This window comes from Meles meles, chromosome 1 (genome assembly GCF_922984935.1).
Source record: "Meles meles chromosome 1, mMelMel3.1 paternal haplotype, whole genome shotgun sequence".
Taxonomy (NCBI): domain Eukaryota; kingdom Metazoa; phylum Chordata; class Mammalia; order Carnivora; family Mustelidae; genus Meles; species Meles meles.
This window is the reverse complement of record NC_060066.1, coordinates 115,223,553-115,245,191: the sequence shown is the minus strand read 5'-3', so window position 1 is coordinate 115,245,191 and position 21,639 is coordinate 115,223,553. Positions and strand designations below refer to the sequence as shown.

Here is a 21,639-nt window from a genome sequence, read left to right as displayed (position 1 = left end):
GCACACGGCGGGCAAGCGAGCTGCGAGTTCCGCCGGCTTCTCGGTGGCCGCCGCCTCCCCAACACCTCGGCCCAAGGTGCCCGGAGGCTCTGGCCTCTTCGCACCAATCCCAGTCCGGGTCTGCACAGGGAAGTCCAATCACCGTCCGAGAAGGGCGGCCCTCGCCGCTGGGGGCCCTGCCCCCCACCAGAGTGACACGACCAGCATCCAATAAGGCTTGGAAATTCCACATCTTCGCCCATCCACTACGACCGGGAGGGGAGGGACCAAACTGAGGGCCAGGGGTCGCGAGGCTGAGGGCTCGTGCGGAGGGCAGGAAAAGAGCGGGACTGGGAGTGAGCGGCATAGTATAGCCAGCGTCACCCTCTTACGGGGACTATCTATCGCTGTAGCGACCAGAGAGGCCAGAGGACCCCTTAAAAATCCGCGCTGATCAGCTCCGGGGACGACCTCCTTCGCGCCTTCGGATTGGGCCCACGAACCAGCCTGGGCTTTCCCATTGGTAGCTGGCGCCCCGAGCTCAGCGCACAGCTTGCCGGGAGTTGTAGGACCAGGCGTCTTCTGAGTGCTGGAGGCTTCGGACGTGACGTTTCTGCTCAGCCGGCGTGAGCCTGGAGCTCCCCTCGGAGCCTACCCAGTTTATTTTAGTTCATGAATCCCTCAGGCCTAGAGTGCCGGCTACAAGAGCTTCGTTTACCGGGGCTAAGGGCCCTGAGGCCCTGGTCCTGGGGCCCCGTCTGGTTGACCGTTGAACCGAGGGGTGGCGGTTGGGGAGCTCGGCTCCCGGGTGGCTGGGGCTGGAGAAGCCGTTGTTTCCCTTTCGGGGCCAGGGGCGCATAAGGGTTTGTCCCCCAGAATGCTACAGTTCTGTATACCAGAAACGGAGCGCGTTTGTCCCGCCGTTTTGATCATGGCGGAGGGCCCGTGACTAGTCACCGTGGAGAGTGGAGGATGTCGAGGAGGGATGAACCCTTTGTGGGCTCACAGACTGATGGCGAAGATGAACGCGTCAGGCAGCCTTGACGGTTTCTTTGTCTCCTTCTCTAAGTGTCCGTATCAGGAGTCTCCTCGTTCGGCCCTGTAGGGGCTTGGCCACACCTGGGATCCGGGACCCGTAACTCCTCAATTTCCAGAAATGGTAACACTCTAGCTCCTTATCCTCCACTGTTCCTGTGATTTCTAGTTGCTTCAGCCTGTCTAGTATGCCTGATTGTCTCACTGCTGGTTTTGTCACCTTCCTTCCTTGATTTGGACCCAATGGGTCTCCCATTACTCATCTCATGCCGCAGGCCCAGGGCCTGGAGCCTAAGCCTACAAATACAGGGAATTCCGAAACACAAAACAAAGTAAAACATGACTCTAAAATATGAAAGCTATAAAAACTTTTAGGAATTGAAATGTTTGGCCATTTCCAAAATGCAACATGTCATTGAATTCAAATGCCACTTTTTAAAATTTATTATTATTAATTTTTTAAAGACTTTATTTATTTATGACAGAGAGATAGGGAGAGAGGGAACACAAATACAGGCGAGCTGGAGAGGGAGAAGCAGGGAGCCCATATGGGGCTCCATCCCGGGACCCTGGGATCATGACCTGAGCTGAAGGCAGACGCCTAACTGACTGAGCCACCCAGGTGCCCCTAAAATTTATTTTTAAGATTCAATTATTTATGAGAGAGAGCGCACGCGTGCGCTCGTGTGTGCAAACATGCACCGGCAAGCTTGAGGGGCAAGGGGCAGAGGGAGGCAGAGAGAGAATCCTTAAGTTGACTCCCCACCAAGCGCAGAGCCCATTGTAGGGCTCTAACCCAGGACCCCAAGATCACAACCCCAGCGAAGTCGTGGAGTTGGCCGCCCAACTGACTGAAACCCCCAGGCACGCCCAATTGCCACTTTTATATTAAAAATTACATGTAATTCCCCAAAATAAATGTGCCTACCAATGTCTTAAAATACTCCTTACCTAGGTTTCTTCAGCTTCTCCTCCTCCTCCTTTTCCTCACCTACTCCGACTCAGAATCTGCTTTCTACACTCGGGTGTGTCAGAGTACGTCACAAAAACTGTGCAGACTTGAGTTTGCTATATATTCTTGCTCTCAGCTTCACCTGATGCTGGGTGATGCTTGGCTTCATCTCTTATTCATGCTCTGTCACATTTCCCATGGTAGATGTTCCAAGCTTCTCTTGTTTATGAAGTGCTTTATAATTTACACATGCATTATTTCACGTAATCTTTTAACAACTCTGTGAGGAAACGGAGTCTCAGAGAGGTCTGGTGGGCAGCCCAAGGTAATACCTCTGAGACTTGAACTCCTGTCTTGGGATGCCATGTTTAAGATTCGACCCTGACCTCCCTTTCCTTTCTTCTTGAGCATCTAATCACTTAAATACTCAGCAGGTAACTGCCTTTAATGAAGCGAGAAAAGCAAGGCTATCTGGAGAACTCCCTCACTTTCTACTTAAAAATCTATGGTTTATCAGGGTACCTGGGTGGCTCAGTGGGTTAAGTATCTGACTCTTGATTTTGGCTCATGTCATGATCTCAGGATTGTGAGATCAAGTCTGGCTGTTGGGGCTCTCCCTCTGCCCCTCCTCCCCCACCAAATCTATGGTTTGTCACACCTCCTCTTATACCCATCCTGATTGCCTTTCTTCTGTTCCTCAACTCTTTATTCCAGCCTCTCCTGACTCTTCAAAACCTTGCTGCTCCTACATTTTCTTTTTTTTTTTTAATTTTATTTATTTGATAGAGATCACAAGTAGGCAGGGCTGCAGGCAGAGAGAGAGGGGAAGCAGGCTCCCTGCTGAGCAGAAAGTCCAATGTGGGGCTCAATCCCAGGACCCTGAAATCATGACCTGAGCCGAAGGCAGAGGTTTTAACCCAATGAGCCACCCAGGCTCCCCTGCTCCTACATTTTCAGTCACTCCTTTACTAGCATGTTCTTTCTGCCAAGAGCTGCGATCAAATCCTAAAGGGGGAAACAAATCCTCCCTTGACTGAGCTAGCTTTCCACTTACTGACTTGTGACCCCCACCGTTACATTTCTCAGAAGAGTAGTCCCGCTTTCTGTGGTCATCACCGTCATCACCCATTTTTTTCCTCCTTCAAATAAACTAACTTCCAACTCCTCTTTTCTGTTGAAACTTTTCTCTTGTAGATTACAAGTGACCAAGTCACTGGCCTTTTCTCAATATACAGTCTCTTTAGTAGTCACCATTGTTACATACTTCCTCATCCTCAGGCTTGCTTCCTTCTTGACTTCTGAAATGCTCTACTCTCCTGGCCTTCTGATCTTTTGGGCTGCTCCTAATACTCTCCTTCCTCATTGGTTCCCTTTCATCCTCTTTATACCCTACATTTTCTCTCTACATGCCCTCTTAAACATATGATTCCCAGATCCACACTCTCCCCTGAGCTTTGGTCACAACTATCTATTTTCAATCTGCACCCAAATGTGTCCCCATCATCTTCAGACCCACCTACCTTAAACTTCATTGAACTTTTTTGCTCACTAAACTGTGCGCTCTGAATTTTCCTATTTTATTCTCTCAAGGATATTTTCCCCCTTCGCTCCGGCTTGAAACCTTACAATGCTCCTGGCTTCCCTTCTCTTTTTCCATATTCAGGCAGGTGCCAATTTCTTTCCATCCCTACTGCCAACATCTCACTACATAGAATTTTCAGATGATACAGGACCCTTACCAGTAGTATTACACCCTCACCTAAGATACTGTAGTAGTCTCTGAATTATCCCTGCCCTCCCTTTTTTTTTTTTTCAATCAATCCTACAATTTTGCCCAAATTAATTGGAAAAACATGCTTACAAGGCAGGCTTCATTCTAAAAGTTTCGGTAGCTCCCTGTCTCCACAGGATAAAATAATGGATTCCCTAATATATCCCAAAACTGGCCTTCTAGTTGTCCCCTAAATATTGCCAAACACACTTCTTTTGTTGCCAGTTTTGTCTGCAGAATCCTTCCACCTTAATTATTTAAACCTACCCCTCCTTTGATGTCAGGCCTGATATACACTATCTCTTTGAAACTCCCTGTTACTTCAGGGCTCCAGACTTGAGCTCCAGGAGCTCTTTTGTTATACGTTTTTCTTTTCAGTTTGTGTGATAGTGTTAAGCACATTTATTTAGTTTGCATATATGTATATGAACATACGGGTGCATATATGTATGTATACACACATATGTGTGTATGTATATATGGTTGCATATATGTCTGTATACACACATGCACAAACACATTGTCTCTGTATGAAGATGAGAAATGCTTAGCAATGAACCTAATGCCTGATCACTAGACCTGTAATAAAGGCTTATTATTGATGAGGCAGGGAATGATGATTGCAAATAAAGGAGAATAAACAGGATGACATACAGCCAAGAGTTTTATGGGCTGTGCAGACCATAGGTGATAACGGAGTGAAGTCACAGGAGAGCATTAGTTAAGGATTCTCCTGTCCCAGAATCAGTTCAGTGTTCCGTGCTCACATACTGCTTCATCTTTCTGGGGACCCCAGGTGGCAGATAGTATAGGGAAGTACCGAAGTCGCAGGATCAGAGGAATGGTACTAATGAATGTGATCAGGTCCATCAAGGTGTCTAAAGAGTTTCAGCCCACCCTCATAGGGTCGAAGGAAGGCAGGAAGGATGGGAAGGCAGGAGGACCTGTGAAGAAATTAGGCAAGTCTTGATTGGACAGAGTGATAGATTAGCCCCACCAGAAACGGAGTGAGTACATAGAAAGTGAACCAGAGAGCTGTGTCAGACTTACTTTCACCACTGCACCTCTTTCTCTCTCACCATCCCTCTTGCTTCCTTACTTCAGAAATTTTCAGTTGTTACCAAACAGAATTTGCTGTGGTTTTATTTTGTTTTAAGTAAGTTCTGTGCCCAGGGGGCTGGAATTCACAACCTGGAGATCAAGAGTCACACCAAGTGGCCCTACCAATCCAACCAGCCAGTCACCCCTGTTTGTGACCTTGAAGAATTTCTTCTTAAAACTTTCTCTTCCCGGGGCGCCTGGGTGGCTCAGAGGATTAAGCCTCTGCCTTCAGCTCAGGTCATGATCTCAGGGTCCTGGGGTTGAGACATACATCAGGCTCTCTGTTCAGTGGGGAGTCTGTTCCACCCCCTACCCCCGCCTGTCTCTCTGCCTACTTGTGATCTCTCTCCCTCTCTGTTAAATAAATAAATAAAATCTTAAAAAAAACAAAACAAAACAAAACTTTCTCTTTCCTTGGTTGCCATAACACTGTTCTTGATTTTTCCTTCTACTTCCTGCCCCTCTGACGATTCCTTGTCTTTCTCCCTGCAGAGCGTGCCTTCTTCGACCCAGCTCTGAAATGTTGGTATTTCCCAGGCTCCTCAGCCCTATTTAATAAAAATCCTCGTCCTCCCTTGATTGTTGTGAGATTTGAAGGTGGTGTTTCTAGAGCCCGTGTTTGATATAGAGGGCTTTTTTACTGTTATTATTATCCACACCATATCTCTGAATTGACTCCTTCCCATCCATCCCCACTATTCCTGCTTTCAAGTCAAGTTCAAGTCCGATTCATATTTTGTTTAGATTACTAACTGGTGTCTCTGTTTTCAGCCCATTCTCGATAATCCTGTCAGAGATCTTTCTGAAACTCCCAATTTGATCATCATCTGCTGTGGTGCTTCAGGACCTTCATTTGTTCATCACATATTCTTTAAGCCCCTGGAACGTGTTTTCCCAGAATGTCTTCATGGCTAGCTTCCCCCTAGAATAGTAGTGAGGGCAGGGACTTTTGACTGCTAGGATTGTGTAGAAGAAGCAAAAATCCCTCCTTTCATGGAAGCTGTGTTCTAGTAGGGGCTTCCCTTAGCTCTACCTTTGCGGGCCTACTCAACCTCTTTTCTTCTACTGCCCCACTCACACTTTTTTTTTTTTTTTTTGACTGCCCCATCCAGACTTTTTTTTTGAAAGAGCCTGATTCCTAAAAGATTCTTTATTGCCACCTAGTGGAAGTAGCTGCAATAAAATGCTATACTACTTAGCTTGGACTGTGCACACTTCTATTTTGCTTGTGTTGAATTGAGATGGACAGGAGAAAACTTGGTTACGTTGCATTATGGCTGCTTTGCGTTTTATCTAGGAATTCACTGTACCTTGAGATGTTTCTAATTGTGAGATCTAACAAGTATATGTAGTTCCTTAGAAGTGGTATTTTATGTTAAGTGGGCAACTCTTCAGCCTTGAGAAGGTGTAGGATGAAATGGCTAGACGGATCTAAGGTTTGGAACTCTCCTTGTGTAACTCCTTTCAAGTCCAACTGGAACTAAATAATATATTAGTTCCATTATTACTTAACTCCTCACGCTTTCAGAAAGAATTCTTTCTTTAAGATCTTCTAGCTCTTCTAACTTGACTCCTTGTCTGACCAGAGGCTCTGCCCTGACCCTGAACATCCCAGAATTGATGAGTCAAAAAGCTGCACCCAATGTTAGCTAGTTTAGCCTGAATATAAACTATTCTTAGACCATAACTTATTACATATTTTATTCATCTTTTTCTGTGAATTCCTTTTTTATGTTTATCAAATAGTAAAGCTCATTATTAACCTTTTTTGAAATAGATGTTTCATAAAGCGCCTGATATATTAACGTATTTACTAAAAAATTAATGTGGATAAATGCTTTGTGATTACGTTATCTTTTATATAAATTTATCTTCCACATAAAATATACATAAGCTGGGTAATATAAAGAAAATGACACATTCAGAGATTGGATTTTGTATGGCATATGGTGATAATTCTTGTGATTAAAATTAGAGTAGCAGTTGTGGAGTGCTCATACTAGTGTATTAGAGAGCAGATATTAAAAGGCATGTTTTAAATGAATAAACAAGCAAAAAGCAGAATCACACTTGTACACCAGAGAACAAACTGGTGATTGCCAGAAGAGTAGGGGGTAGGAGGTAGGCAAAATAAGGGACGGGGAGTGGGAATATACAGGCTTCTAGTCACAGAGGGAATAAGTCTCAGGAATAAAAGGCACAGCATAAGGAATGTAGTCAATGGTATCGTAATAGTGTTGTATGGTGACAGATGGTAGCTACACTTGTGAGCACAGCTTAATAGTTAAATTTATCAAATGGCTATGTTGTACCCCAAACTAACATAACGTTATGTGTCAACTACACTCAAAAAAATTAAACAACAACAACAACAACAACAAAAACCGGGCTTCTGGGTGACTCAGTCAAGCGTCTGTCTTCAGTTCAGGTTGTAATCCCAGGGTCCTAGAGTAGAGCCCCACTTTGGGCTCCCTGCCCAGTGGGGAGCCTGCTTCTCCCTCTGTCCTTCCCCTCCCACTGTGCTTGCTCTCTCACTAGCTCTCCTGCCCCCTCTCTCTCGTAAATAAATAAAATCTTAAAAAAAATTTTTTTAAAAGATTAATAAAAAGGAAGAAAAAAGACGTTTTGCACTCTTTATAATATTGCATTGTAATTTAACTTATGCTATGTTTTTCTTATTTGTGTTTTCTTATTTCTTCTTTTCTCATTTGTGCTTAATGAACATGTCAACTTGCAAGATTAATCAGGAAAATTTTGATTTAGAGGAGACCCTTTGTCTGGAGTACATTTGCCTCAGATACCTTCTTAGCTTGTTCATATCAGAATGGTAAGTCTCTGAAGGCAAGGCCTATTGTCTCTTGTATACTCTGTGTATTTATGGTATCTAGGTGCATGCCTGGCCCATAGTTGGAGCCCAATAAATATTTATTAAATGGATATATGAGAAAATTGAGGCACAGCTAGGTAGAGACATGGCCTGAGGTCACATGAAATTTCTGGAAGAACTGGGGCATGAATCCATGTGTTCTGACTGCTATTCTGTTGAGTGGTTTGGTGTAACACCTGGTCTCTGATCAGTACAGGTTTTAGTCCTGGCCACTGCCCTGGGCTCTTTGTTTTGGAAGGACCTACTTAGGCCCCTCTCTAGTCACATCCTCACCCAGGGACAAGGAATACTAAGTACATTATCCCACTCCACCCCCTCCACTTTGGCCTCAGAAGTGGTCAAAGGGCAGCTGTTGGGGGTGGTGGAGCTTGATGGAGTTTGTTGGGGTGTCCTCTCTTGAGTGGAAAAGAAAAACAATATGGCATATGACTCTTTCTCCTTTTTGCTCATGGCCCCTCAAACCTTAGGCATGGCCATATCTCCATAGTAAATCTAGTTCTCCCTATGTGTTAAATGTTGTTCAAACACCTATATTGTACCTGACACTGTGCTGGGTATTTTCAAATATATTTTTCTCATTTAAATGTTATTTTTAATAAGACTCAGCAGTAACTTGCTTAAGGACCCACAACTAATCAGGTGCAGAGCTAAATGCATAACCAGTTTCTTCAGGAGGTGTAGAGTGCTCTACACTTAACAAAACACTAATGTGTTTGCGAATGTGTGTGTATACATATGTGTGTATATAGGTTTTTTAATTGAGAAAATAATGTTTGATAAAAAGGTGAATAGTTTAAAAGAATGTAGGTAAATAGTAAATCTCCTGTGCCATGCCCTGAGTCAGAAATAACCAGGTAACAATTTCTTTTGTTAAAGGTATCTACATATTTGGGACCCCTGGGTAGTTCGGTCATTAAGCGTCTGCCTTCTGCTCAGGTCATGATCCCAGGGTCCTGGGATCAAGCCCCTCGTGGGGCTCTCCTCACTCAGCAGGAAGCCTGCTTCTACCAGTCCCCCTGCTTGTATTCCCCCTCTTGCTGTGTCTCTCTCTCTCAAATAAATAAAATTAAAAAAAAAAAGATATCTACATATTTTAAAACTTACCACCAATAATTTTGAACTTTTTTAAAAAAATATTTTATTAATTTGATAGAAATCACAACTAGGCAGAGAGGCAGGCAAAGAGAGAGGAGGAAGTAGGCTCCCCGCAGAGCAGAGAGCCCGACATAGGGCTCCATCACAGGACCCTGGGATCATGACCCCAGCAGAAGGCAGAGGCTTTATTTAACCCACTGAGCCACCCAGGCGCCCCAATTTTGAACTTTTTTATTTGGAAAACTTTAGACATAAGCCATACACAGTGCAGAGAGTGTAATGAACCTCCACGTATCTCTCATTCAGTATCATTTTTATTTCAGGTATTTCCCCCAACTTTTATTTATTTATTTTAAAGATTTTATTTATTTATTTGTCAGAGAGAGAGCACGGAAAGCTGCAGGCAGAACAGGTAGAGCTGTTCTTTAGACAGGTAGAGCAGGCAGAGGAAGAAGCAGGCTCCCCGCTAAGCAAGGAGCCCGATGTGGGACTCGATCCCCGGACCCTGAGATAATGACCTGAGCCAAAGGCAGACGCTCAGCTGATTGAGCCACCCAGGCGTCCCTCCCCAAACTTTTATTATCATTTTTCTTTGTTCGAATATTTCCAATTGAATCCCAGATATCATGTCCTTTTATTAAATTATATTAAGATCATATTGATACCTATTTGAAAACATTTAGCTATCACGATAGAAAGTATTTTTACTTTTCATATAGAAGTCTCAATTTTAAGAATACCATACACAGGGGCACCTGGGTGGCTCAGTGGGCTAAAGTGCTACTGCCTCTCGGAACAATTTGTTACTTAAACTATAGCTACTGGAGGATCTTACTAGTTGCCAAGCACATTTAGATATGGCCTTAAGAAAAACATATACTGGCAACAGGTCTTTGGGGAGAAGGACGATATACAACTGTGAAGCTGGGCAGCTGAGGGCGGAAGGCCGCCCCTGCACAGAAGCCGGGCAGCCTGGAGTGCGTGGTTAGCTCAGGGTGGAACGAAATACAGCCTGCTTCCCTTTTCCGTTATGGCTTGTTTCTCTTCCCAGAAGTGCGCGTTGTTTTTTAGATGAGTCCTTTGAATGTTTTGGTTAACTATAAACTTTATCCTCCTCCTTGCTTGTCCCCAAGACATGTGACTAACGTTTGACCTTCATCGATTCTTCTGTTGGCTATAGTTTCTGTCTAATAAAAGTGAGACTGTGGAGTTGCTCGTGGCCCCAGTCTTTTCGACTGTTGCCCCCTGCACCCAATCTCTTGAAGCTGACTTGTTTGTGCCTAATTCTTCTCCCATCGTTGACTGGAAGCGGTATTAAAGCCTCTGCTTTTGACTTGGGTCATGATCTCGGGGTCCTGGGATCCAGCCCCACATCCGGCTCTCTGCTCAGCAGGGAGTCTGCTTCCCCCCCTGCCCCCCTTTGCCTGCTTCTCTGCCTACTTGTGATCTCTGTCTGTCAAATAAATAAACAAAATCTTCTAAAAAAAAAAAAAAAGAATACCATACACAGTGCAATACCGATTTTATTTGTTTTATTTTAAAATTCCCTCTTTCATTTCAAAGAGGACTGAGATGGGAGCTGGGCATTTAATAATGACTTCTGTGACTATAAATAAAACGTGTACATATGCAGCCCGTGTTATAGCACATGGTTTGCTTCTCAGGATTCTGTGGGACCACATGGGCCACTTTCTGTTTTTTTTTTCTTTTCCCCTCTTTTGGAAGAGCTGTTCAAAATGATAAATAAATGCCTTTTTTTCTCCCTTCTCTGAGTGACAGAACCTGAAAATGATGAATATAAAAGGACAGACTGTGATTTAATGTAGTGCCTTTTCTAATTCAAATGACAGCTAACTTTTCTGAGCTGAGGTGCATCCACATCTTGGTAATAGCATTTAGAGCATGAGTAGTTTATAATATATCATGGCTTATAGAGAAGTCCATACATTATTGCTCCTAGTTGTATAGAAATATATATAATCCCCACCAGCTGAGACAAAGCCGAGTTATTTATTTCTATATTGACAGCAACTCTTTCTTTCTTAAGTACCTATTTTCTAGGTAGCACTTAAATCTGCACTGCATTTTAATAAATTTTTTTTTTTTGCACAGTGTGCAGAACCTGAAAGCTTTTTCTCCTTTTACTAATGAGAGGAGTACATGGTGTTTTCAGGAAACTCTGATATGATAAATCCTTTATATTCTTCAGTGTTCAGTGCCTCTCTTTTAGACAGAGTCCCATCAGGAAGATCTCTAGAGTGATACCATCTGGACGGCTGGCCTGGGGAAAGGGCTTGTAAGGAGGGTGCTTGTAAATAGCTATAAGAGGGGAGCTGTGAGGAGGCAATCGGGGTGGAAAGAGGATTCAGAGGCTTCACTGGAAGCTGCACTTGCAGAGCAAATCTGAGTATCCTGTAAGTGTCCAGTGGGGCTTGGTGCTGCCCCTGCTCTAGACTTGTGCTGCCCCAATGTGTGGCTTTTGAGCACTTGAAGTGCGGTTAATCCAAAGTAGAAATGGTGAAATTTAAAATACGTGTGGGTTGTAAAAGATTTGTAATACAATACAAATACAATACAATACAAAAGGAAGGTAAATCATCTCATTAATAATATTTTATATTGATTGCATTTTGAAATGATACATATTATAAATATATATGTGTGTGTGTGTATATATACACACACTTTTTTAAATACAGATTTTATGTTTTAAAGATTTTTTTTTTAAATTTTTATTTATTTGACAGAGATCACAAGCAGGCAGAGAGGCAGGCAGAGAGAAAGAGAGAGGAGGAAGCAGGCTCCCCGCCTAGCAGAAAGCCCGACGCGGGCCCCGGGACCATGACCCAAGCCGAAGCAGAGGCCCAACCCACTGAGCCACCCAGGCGCCCCACAGACTTTATTTTTTAGAGTAGTCTTAGGTTCACATCAAACCTGAGCGGAAAGTGCAGAGAGTTCTCATATATCCTGTCTCCGCACACATGCACGGCCTCCCCACCATCAACATCCTGCACCAGGGAGTTACGTTTGGTATGATCGAACCAGTACTGATACATCATTATCACCAAAGGCCACAGTTTTCATTAAGGGTCACTCTTGGTGTTGTTCATTCTGTAGGTTTTGACAAATATATAATGACACGTATCCACCATTTTAGGAGAGTAAAACTCTCCCCATGCTTTACTTACTTACTTACCTCTTTCTCTCCTCAAACTCCTGGCAATCCTTGATCTTTTTACTGTCTATCATCTTGTCCTTTCCAGAATGTCATATCATTGGAATCATACAGTAAGTAGCCTTTTCAGATTGGCTTCTTTCACTTAGAAATAGACATTTAAGCTTCCTTCACATCTTTTCATGGCTTGATAGCTTATTTCTTTTTCACACTGGATGCTATTCCAAAGTGAATCTGCTACAGTTTATTTATCTAAAAGTGATAATATTTTAATAAGAATCTATAAAATAAAATCTACTATTAAAATTATTTTTACTTGTTCCTTTTTACTTTTGTAATATGGTTTCTAAAATAAAATTGTATACACTGTTTACATTAAATTTCTACTGGACAGAGCTGCTGTGACCTTGGTAAAATGATGCAGTTGGTAGTTTATCTTCAAAATAATCTTCTTATTCCAACATCTGCTTAAGTTTTGCTCCCTTCTACAAAGAGCATTCTCCTTCTCTAGGACTTGTCCATTTTGGGTTGGTTCCTCCATTGACCCCAAGCTACTTGGGATTGCCATGGTCCTCCCCTTACCTTTCCCAACAGAGACTTATGCTATTTAACTCATTTTGTCAGGAAGGTGACAATTGATGGATTAGGTCCTTTATCACTGCACTAGGTTCTTTGGAGCATATTAATTATGGTGTCTGTGGTTGAGTGGCTTATAATAAAGTTTTTGTAGAAGATCTGACACAAAGCCTTAGGAATTAACTTATTTTTTGTTAGAAATCTTTGAATTTATCTTGCTTTACATGTATGTAAGTGACTAATACATTAATATTGTTTACAAAAACTAATTGGAATGGGAATTCATTCTATTATAATCTGATTTATTCCTCTCTGTGTTAGATCTGTTTATCTCATGCATTCTCAGTAGGAGTGTTATTGTCCACAAGTGGGCAAAAATTGGTTCTTGAGGTATGGAAATATCTTACTCCATTTTTTTTTTTAAAGACTTATTTATTTTAGAGAGAGAGCAGGGGTGGGTGGGGCAGGAGCAGAGGGAGAGAGAGAATCTCAAGAAAACTCGCCATTGATCAGGGAGCCCAAAGCAGAGCCCGATTTCAAGACTCTGAGATCATAACCTGAGCTGAAACCATGACACTTGCCAGACACTTAACCCACTGAGCACCCAGGTGCCCCCCAAATCTTACTCTTTTAAGTATATAAGCATATATATTACTTATACATAATATATGTAACATGTGTATATAATATATAAAACACACACACATTACAAAGCCAAATATACAGTATATCTGCCTATTAAAGTTTCCTAAGAGGCAATTAGAAAAAAAGTCTGAAAATGTTCCTTAGGGGCTTGATTATGAAACATGTTGAGAAATACTGGTTTATCTGGATAAGAAATTACTGCAGCTTTCACATTACAGCAGAATGTTTTTATGAACAGTTAAGTTAGTTAACAGTTAAGTTAGTCTTCAAAGTTTCCCAAGTAGGGAGAGGAGGAAAAAACCGCAGAAAGCTGTAGGAAGATTTACTGTAGGAAGATTTAAAAAACTGAGGAAAGCTGTAGGAAGATTTACCTTTACAGACTGGGAGAGAGGGAGCATCTGAAGAGTGTTAGAAATCTCTACCACCAGTTGATCACCAATTATTAACATTTTGCCTCATTCATTTGTTCATTCATTCATTCATTCATTGTATCTCTCCTTCTCCCCACCAACCCTCTACAACACTCCCTGGATTATTTAGGTGAAAGTATAGATATTCACTGCACTATTTTTTCAAGCGTTTCCTAGATGTGAAAATTTTCTTTTCTTTTTTTTTTTAAAGCCTTTATTTATTTATTTGAAGGAGATCACAAGTAGTCAGAGAGGCAGATGGGGTAAGGGTGGGAGTGGGGTGGGAAGCAGGCTCCCTGCTGAGCAGAAAGCCTGATGCAGGGCTCCATCCCAGGACCAGTCCTGGGATCATGACTTGAGCTGAAGGCAGAGACTTTAACCCACTGAGCCACCCAGGCGCCCCAGTGGCTTCTTTTACTCATCTTTTTTTCCTTGGCAATTACCACAGGGCCTCACACAATATTTATTAAATAAAGCAGCAATTAATTTTTCTATGAGATGCATATTTGTTTTATAAAATTCCATTTACAAGGGAAAACAAGAAAAATTAGGGAAGACACTGATGTTTTATTTAGCTTGTAAAACTTTACTGCTGATAACAGTATAATATCAGGTTAGACTTATATAAATACTAAAAATAGCTCCCGGATCCCTATTATTACCCCTGTAAAACTCTTGGTGAGATGTCCCTGAGAATTCTGAGAAAAATTATTTCTCTCAGCCCCAATAGAGCTCAGTTTCTGCTACAATAGCATTCTGAGGGGTGGAGTGGGGAGATACAAAGATAGGAAGTAAGGGTATTGTTTCTTAAGGAATTTGGAGTTAAGTGAGAGATACAGGCTTAGAAGTGATACTAATAGTTTTTCCTTACATTTGTATCATTTTTTTTAATAGCTTACAATGTAATTTCACATAATTTATTCTTCACAAAAGCCCTGGAAAATAGTATTATCATTATTTTTTAAAAGATTTTATTTATTTGAGAGAGAAAGGGCATGCAGCGGGGGAGGGTCAGAGGGAAAAACAGACTCCCTGCTTAGCAGAGAGCCTGATGTGGGACTTGATCCTGGAACTCCAGGATCTTGACCTGAGCTGAAGGTGGTTGTTTAACCAACTGAGCTACCAAAGTACCCAGAAAGTAGGTATTATTAACCCCATTTTAAAGACGCTGCCAGTAAGAGCCAGAATGTGCTATGAAGATAGGAGATTCTTTTGTTTATTTCCTAGACTTTAGGCATTTTCCCCATATCTGGGGTTCAGTGATATTAAATGGCTAGAACTTTACCAAATTCTACACTATTCCTTTTGTTTAAAATTGTGTAGGTACAACCAGGCTCCAACGTCACCCTTTACCATTAGGATCCACTCTCTAATGAACAATATACACCAGACTGAAAAGTCCTCAAGCAAAATTCATGAAATTAGGTAAGGTCAGGTTTATTTATTTTAGTAATCTCTAAACCCAATGTGGGGCTTGAGCTTACCACCCTGAGATCAAGGGTGGAATGCTCTTCTGACTGAGCCAGCCAGGTACCCCAGGTCAATTGTTTTTCTAATTTAGCACATCTTTAGATATATAATTCTATATATTTACCCAAGATAAAGACTGCGATTACAGCTAGATAAAATATGTGTGCAGTGGGAAGAGACTAGAAGGGCATATACAGACATGGTAGTTATTATCAGGGTGGTAGATTTAGAAATAATTTTTTTCTTTAAAAATTAAAATTTGCCTGGGGTGCCTGGGTGGCTCAGTGGGTTAAAGCCTCTGCCTTCGGCTCAGGTCATGATCTCAGGGTCCTGGGTTCGAGCCCTGCATCGGGCTCTCCGCTCGGTGGGGAGCCTGCTTCCTCCTCCTCTCTCTGCCTGCCCCTCTGCCTACTTGTGAACTCTGTCAGATAAATAAATAAATCTTTAAAAAAAAATTAAAATTTGCCTATAATTTTTAGAGTGTGTACATACGCAAGTTCTTTTGTGTCTTACTTAAGGAAAGCTAAGGGTCACCTATCTTGAGTCCTAATAGATTCTTGACTAATTTAACCCCTCAGTTGAGTTAGCTATTTTTCCTCTGTCTTCCCATCTTTCATCAAGAACATCTTCCCATCTCCTCTCAAGAAAATACCTAGAACTCTGCCAGAATCATTGGATCAAACCCCAGCAGCATGCCACATTGATGGGGAAAGACTTGTTCCTTTGTTTCTCAGCTCTGTCACTCTTCTGTTGTGAGTTGGATCTAAAGAAGTCTTGCTTTTCCCCTCTTGTTCAGGAGAGGTTAAGCTTGTATTCCCATCTACCATGTCTCAAAGGGTTGGTTCTCAGATCAAAATTCAAAAATCAAAATGAAACTAGAGGCAGAAAGATTAGTTTAGAGTCTGAGCAATTGTTCACTTGAGAAAAGATACTGAACTAAGGAACAATATGGATAAAGAACAGTGGAACAGTAAGGATATAGAAGCATTTTGGCAGTATAATTGATAAAAATTGAGGACCAATTAAGACTTAGGGGTCAAAGCTTTCAAAGACTGAAATCTCTAACTTGGATGACTTAAGTAGATAATCTAACTCACAAAAATGAGCTTGTTTTGGATATGTTTAGAATGAGGTAGTGTCAGCTGGAGGTGCCTGGTCAGTATTTGGGAACATGTCTGGATTGGGAGAGAGTGATGAAAGCTGGAAATAAAAATTTGAGAATCACCAGATTTTTTTTGTTTGGTAACTACCAAAAACGTATGCAATCTTTTGGCTAAAGCGACCCTCTTCTTTTTTTTTTTTTTTTTTTAAAGATTTTATTTATTTATTTGACAGAGAGAGAGATCACAAGTAGGTAGAGACGCAGGCAGAGAGAGAGGAGGAAGCAGGCTCCCCGCGGAGCAGAGAGCCCGATGCGGGGCTCGATCCCAGGACCCTGAGATCATGACCTGAGCCGAAGGCAGCGGCTTAATCCACTGAGCCACCCAGGCGCCCCGACCCTCTTCTTTTGGTGTGAATTACATCTGATCTTCAATATATGTTTGAGACATTTTTACTATTTTCATAGTGTTAATGATAACATTTGGACCACCATTTGTCCAGGGAGCAAATGAGCACATGAAGCAGAGAGGAAAGTCAAAGAAAAGACTTCATCCCTCGGTGAACTCAGAGTGCTATCTGAGTGTGCTCTGGGGATAAAAGACGTTGATGGTCTTCACATGACACAAAGGAATTTAGAGATCCTATATTCGTGGCCCTTTCTCCCAGTGTAACTCCAGAGTGTTTTCTTGTGCTTTGTTTTTAAATCACCATTTGGGCCCTAATGCAAAAGCAACCCAGGAGTCCTGCAGAGTCCTGACTCTTAAAAGACCACACCTATGTGTGGCCACACCTATCTAGGAATTCTTAAAGAAAATCAGTCCCACTTCATGCTGCCATTTCAACAGACCAGTGGTCTGATGACATTTATATGTAGCGAGGATCACCCTCCCTACAATGGCTCGTACATATTCCTTTCCCTTGACTGGGCAGATGTGCCTCTGAAAGCCCTTTGGCGGAGAATGACCGAATACTATCCCCTGCAGTATCCCCGAATACTATCCCCTGCACTATCCCCTGAGCACAGTAAGTTAAGCAGCTGACCCTTGTTTTCGGCTCAGTTCATGATCTCAGGATTCTGCAATGGAGCCCCACGTCGGGCTCTGCACTCTGCTTGGAGTCTGCTTAACATTCTCTTCCCTTTGCGCCTCCCCCCACGCTTGCTCTCTCTTTCTCAAAATAAAAAAAGTAAATCTTAAAAAGAAATATTAGCTCCTGAGCTTTGGGTGATCCCCTTTTTAATAAGGCCATTTCCTCAATTGGGGTCTTCCGTGACATTAGAGTTACCTACTGTTCTTTTTCCACAAATACATAGAGCACTGTTGAGGGGGAGGGTCACTTTGCACTGTCATGGCCTTGGGTGACTACTCTCAAATTGAACGGTTGGCCCTGCTGGGTCTAGGGCAGCTACGCCCTGCCTAAGCGGGCCACTCTTATAAGGGCGCGGGGGCTCGCCGTGCTCCTTCAAATCTGCTTGGAAGGTTTCTCCCCAAATAAGCCCTCCCCTCTTTTATGTTTACATTAAGTAGCACTAGGGGTAAGTGTATTCGTGTCCCTTTTGCAGGATTTTGGCCAGCACACAGCCCTTTTCCATCTCCAAGGACTGCAAAAAGGATTTCAGTGAAAAGGGAAGAAAAAAGGAAAAAGCTATTTTCTCTCCTGAGAGCCCCAGGACAGAAGAGATGGTGATCTCCCTCTAGCCCCCAGACAGCTTAGTACTCAGCAATTTAGTTTAGTCTCATGCAGCCAAACTGCCCCTATCACTCAGTTCTCCTCCTTTGAAGATTTTGGACCCACACTGGTTTTATTTTTCATCTTTTCATGCTCTACGGTCTTTTGTAACATTTAAAATAGTAACCTATGGTTTTGGGGAGGCCATTAGCCAGTTCAGTTCCCTTAGCTGCATCCCCCTGCTGAGCCATTGTGCTCTAGCCTTCAAGTATCCTCTGACCTGGTTGGAATCGGTAGCTCCTTGGACAAGGCCTTCTGTTGTGCCCCAGCGGCACAAGCATTAGACATCTATTCTTGGTCAGAAAGCTCTTCACATGTTTCCTGTTATGGTTGCTTTGATGTTTATTTGCCTTGCACAACATATGGACTTAAGGATAGCTCGTTTTTATGAGTTCTTTCATATATGCCAGTGTTACTGTGTGAATTTATCCGCCCAAATTCACACATTGCAGTCCAGACCCCAGTATTCCTTGGAATGTGACTCTTCAGAGATAGAGCCTTTGAAGTGGTAATTAAGGTTAAGTGAAGTCATATGAATAGGCCCTAACCCAATATGACCGGTCCTTATAAGAAGAGGGAGAGAAAAAAAAAAAAAAAGGAAGAAGAGGGAGAGACACCGGGGATGCGCTGTACTGAGAAAAGGCTAGTAAGGACATAGCGAGAAGGTGCCATCTACAAGCCAAGAAGAAAAACCTCGGGAGAAATGAAACCTGCTGACACTTTGATCTGGGATTGCCAGCCCTCAGAACTGTGAGGGCACTAATATCTGTTGTTTAAGCCCCCCCAGTCTGTAGTATTCTGTTATGGCAGCAGAGTCATACAGCCAGGCAATGTAGTAACTGCTTTTCATGAATTAGCACTTTAATAGTTGCACTTATCAAATAGGGTAGGTCCTATTAAGACGGGGACTCCCAATATAATTTTTGCCCACAGCAGGATCTCTGTTCACAGCAGGCTCGGCCCTGACCCTGAAGGTAGCTAAGTAAGTAGAATACTTTGGCTCATAAATAGGTGAGGTGGGGAGAGCAATTAAATGGAGCCAAGCTTTTTTCTGACAGGTATATCTCTACCCCGAGTTTGTTTCCTCCTTGCTCACTCCATGAAGGGAGAGCGGCAACACCTTCTCTTGCACCTGGGCAGATTCTTACAAGGGCTTAGTTACCGAACTGCTAAGTCCCTTCTGATCGTTCACTGTTCAATTTTAATTTTCCCCTCTGTTTTGGTCTCTTTCTTACCCCTCTCCAGGGAACAGCTGGGAAAACTGTATTTGCATATAACTATCTATTCTTTCTCCTTTCCTGTATAGACTTATTAAAATGGTAGGTCTCAAAGGTTTTTAAAAGTTCAAGAGGTGCCCTTGCACCTGGGTGGCTCAGTCATTAAGCATCTGCCTTTGGCTCAGTTCATGATGCCAGGGTCTTGGGATTAGCCCTGCGTTGGATTCTCTGCTCGGCGGGGAGCCTGCTTCTCCCTCCCCTACTCCCCCTGCGTGTGTTCCCTCTCTCACTATCTCTCTCTGTGTCAAATAAATAAAATACCAAAAAAAAAAAAAAAAAAGAAATTTAAAAAAGTTCAAGAGCAGACACAAATACATATAGGAACATGTAATATTTTTAAAAGTTGGAGGTAAGGATTAATTCATAAATAGTACTGGAGAATAATTTGAAAAAACAGTGGTTAATTCCCTTACCTCACAGATTATACCAAAAATTAAGATGGAGTAAAGTTTTAAATGTTAAAAAAGAAACATGGAAGTATATAAAGATGAATAGTTTGACATAATCCAGGGGTGCAGAAGGTTATATTTAAAATACAGAACAGAAGAACGAAAAGAAGAAATGGAAGTGGAGAAACTGATAGATTTGATTATGTAAAAGCAGAGGAGAAAGGTCATGGATGATCCAGTGCTCAACGTTAGCAGATTCAAGGGAGAATTTACAGTAATTAAATGTGTTCTTTCCAGGTGTACTTGAGGCTGGACAAGAATGAACTTATACACTGGTCTCAGAAGACACTTTGGATCAACTGTAAAGACTCCACCTCAGCAGATTACAGTCCTCTTCTGAAGTCTCAGAGGTAGTCCCGGAAGGACTGTTGAGAACACAAGGTGGTGTCACCAGAACCAGTTAGGAGAGGCTTGTGATTCCGCTGCTAGACCCTCTGTGACCCAGGGAAGGGCTGCGGTGGGAAATGGCCCCAAGTGTAACTGAGGCAACATCCCAGTCTCCTCCAGGGAGAAGAGCCGTCGTCACACGTAACAGCGAATTCGCAGGAGCAAAGAAGCTGAACGCTTCCAATGCCTCCTCATATTTTAATACATATAATTACATGGTGGCCAATATTTATGTAATATTTTAAGCCTCTGATAGCACTTTTACGCATGACCAGACTTTCAGAAATAGTTTGGGTTGCGATGATAGATTTGAGCTTGAATTCTGGTTCATCCTTCTGGTTGTGTGATCTTAAGTTACTTAACCTTTCAGGACTTGTTTTCTCCTCTGTAAAATGGTGATGGTGATGGGGCAAGGTGATACCCGCTGCATAGGATAAGGCTTGAATGAGAAAAATATCTAGTATGATGTCTGACACGTAGGAGGCACTCAATTTCCTTTCCTTCTCTAAAGGTAGCTATTTGCATCAGTTGACCTCAAACTTCCAGAGTAGTCACATATGTAGAAAGGTAACATAGTCTCTTCAGATCTGTCTCATGTCACACAGTGATTCTTCACTGCAGTGATGGGGGTGGGGGAGTGATGTCTGTCTTGTTAAAAAGCCCCTGCATCCCCTGCCCCCAGACTTCCCTGCTGAGACTCACCGGGCTACACTTTGATATCCCAAGTATCTCTCAGTAATTTAATATTGTTGTTTGATATTTTCACTCATGGCTTTATTTCAATAAAGACTTGCCTTCATGGGAGGGTAAGACATGAAGCTAATGAAAAAGGTTGTCCATTATTTTTTTTTAATTTTTAATTTTTAAAAAAGATTTTATTTATTTATTTGACAGACAGAAATCACAAGTAGGCAGAGAGGCAGGCACAGAGAGAGGGGGAGGCAGGCTCCCTGCTGAACAGAGAGCCTGATTCGGGTCTTAATCCCAGGACCCTAGGATCATGACCTGAGCCAAAGGCAGAGGCTTTAACCCACTGAGCCACCCAGGAGCCCCAAGGTTGTACATTATTACCTTCCCATGTGTAGCTAGAGGCCGGGAAGCACTCTTTTTTTTTTTTTCCCTTGGGCAGTGGAGGTGAGGCAGTTAATGGAAAGAATAGTGGAAACACGAAGAGTTGATTGGGCCATGTGGGGAAAATGGATAAAAGGGGAGGGAGAGGAAACTGAAGACAAATATTATTTTTCTCCTAGATCCTCATTTAGCAGGCTGTGACTTGGCTTCTTCTGGGGCACCACTCCCTCTCAATAGAAACTCTTACCTGTATGCGGTAACACTATCATACTTCTAGTCTCAACTACCCTGGGTGTGAGGCCTGGACCCACCGCTGGAGTCCTATATGGCTAACCTGAACCAGCTCATCGAAGTCCTATTAAGTACCATAAAGTCCTGGAATTGTATCCATCAGAACCTAAATCGTTCTCCCTAGAATGACACATGAGTAGTTATAAATAGTGTTTGGTAACTGCAAATATAGAGGACAAAGAGAAGGGAAATGGTCTCCCTCTGCTATAAACTGCTCACAGACCATATTAACAGAGCAT

At 42.5% G+C, this 21,639-nt stretch overlaps 1 long non-coding RNA gene across 1 annotated transcript; it reads left to right on the top strand.

Moving 5' to 3' along the window:
* The first annotated feature begins 159 nt into the window (after nucleotides 1-159).
* LOC123949708 lies at nucleotides 160-20,822 on the top strand. Its single transcript, XR_006820072.1, has 3 exons — nucleotides 160-1,138; nucleotides 7,577-7,665; nucleotides 19,889-20,822. It is a non-coding gene; the product is annotated as an uncharacterized LOC123949708 (long non-coding RNA).
* The last annotated feature ends 817 nt before the right edge of the window (nucleotides 20,823-21,639 follow it).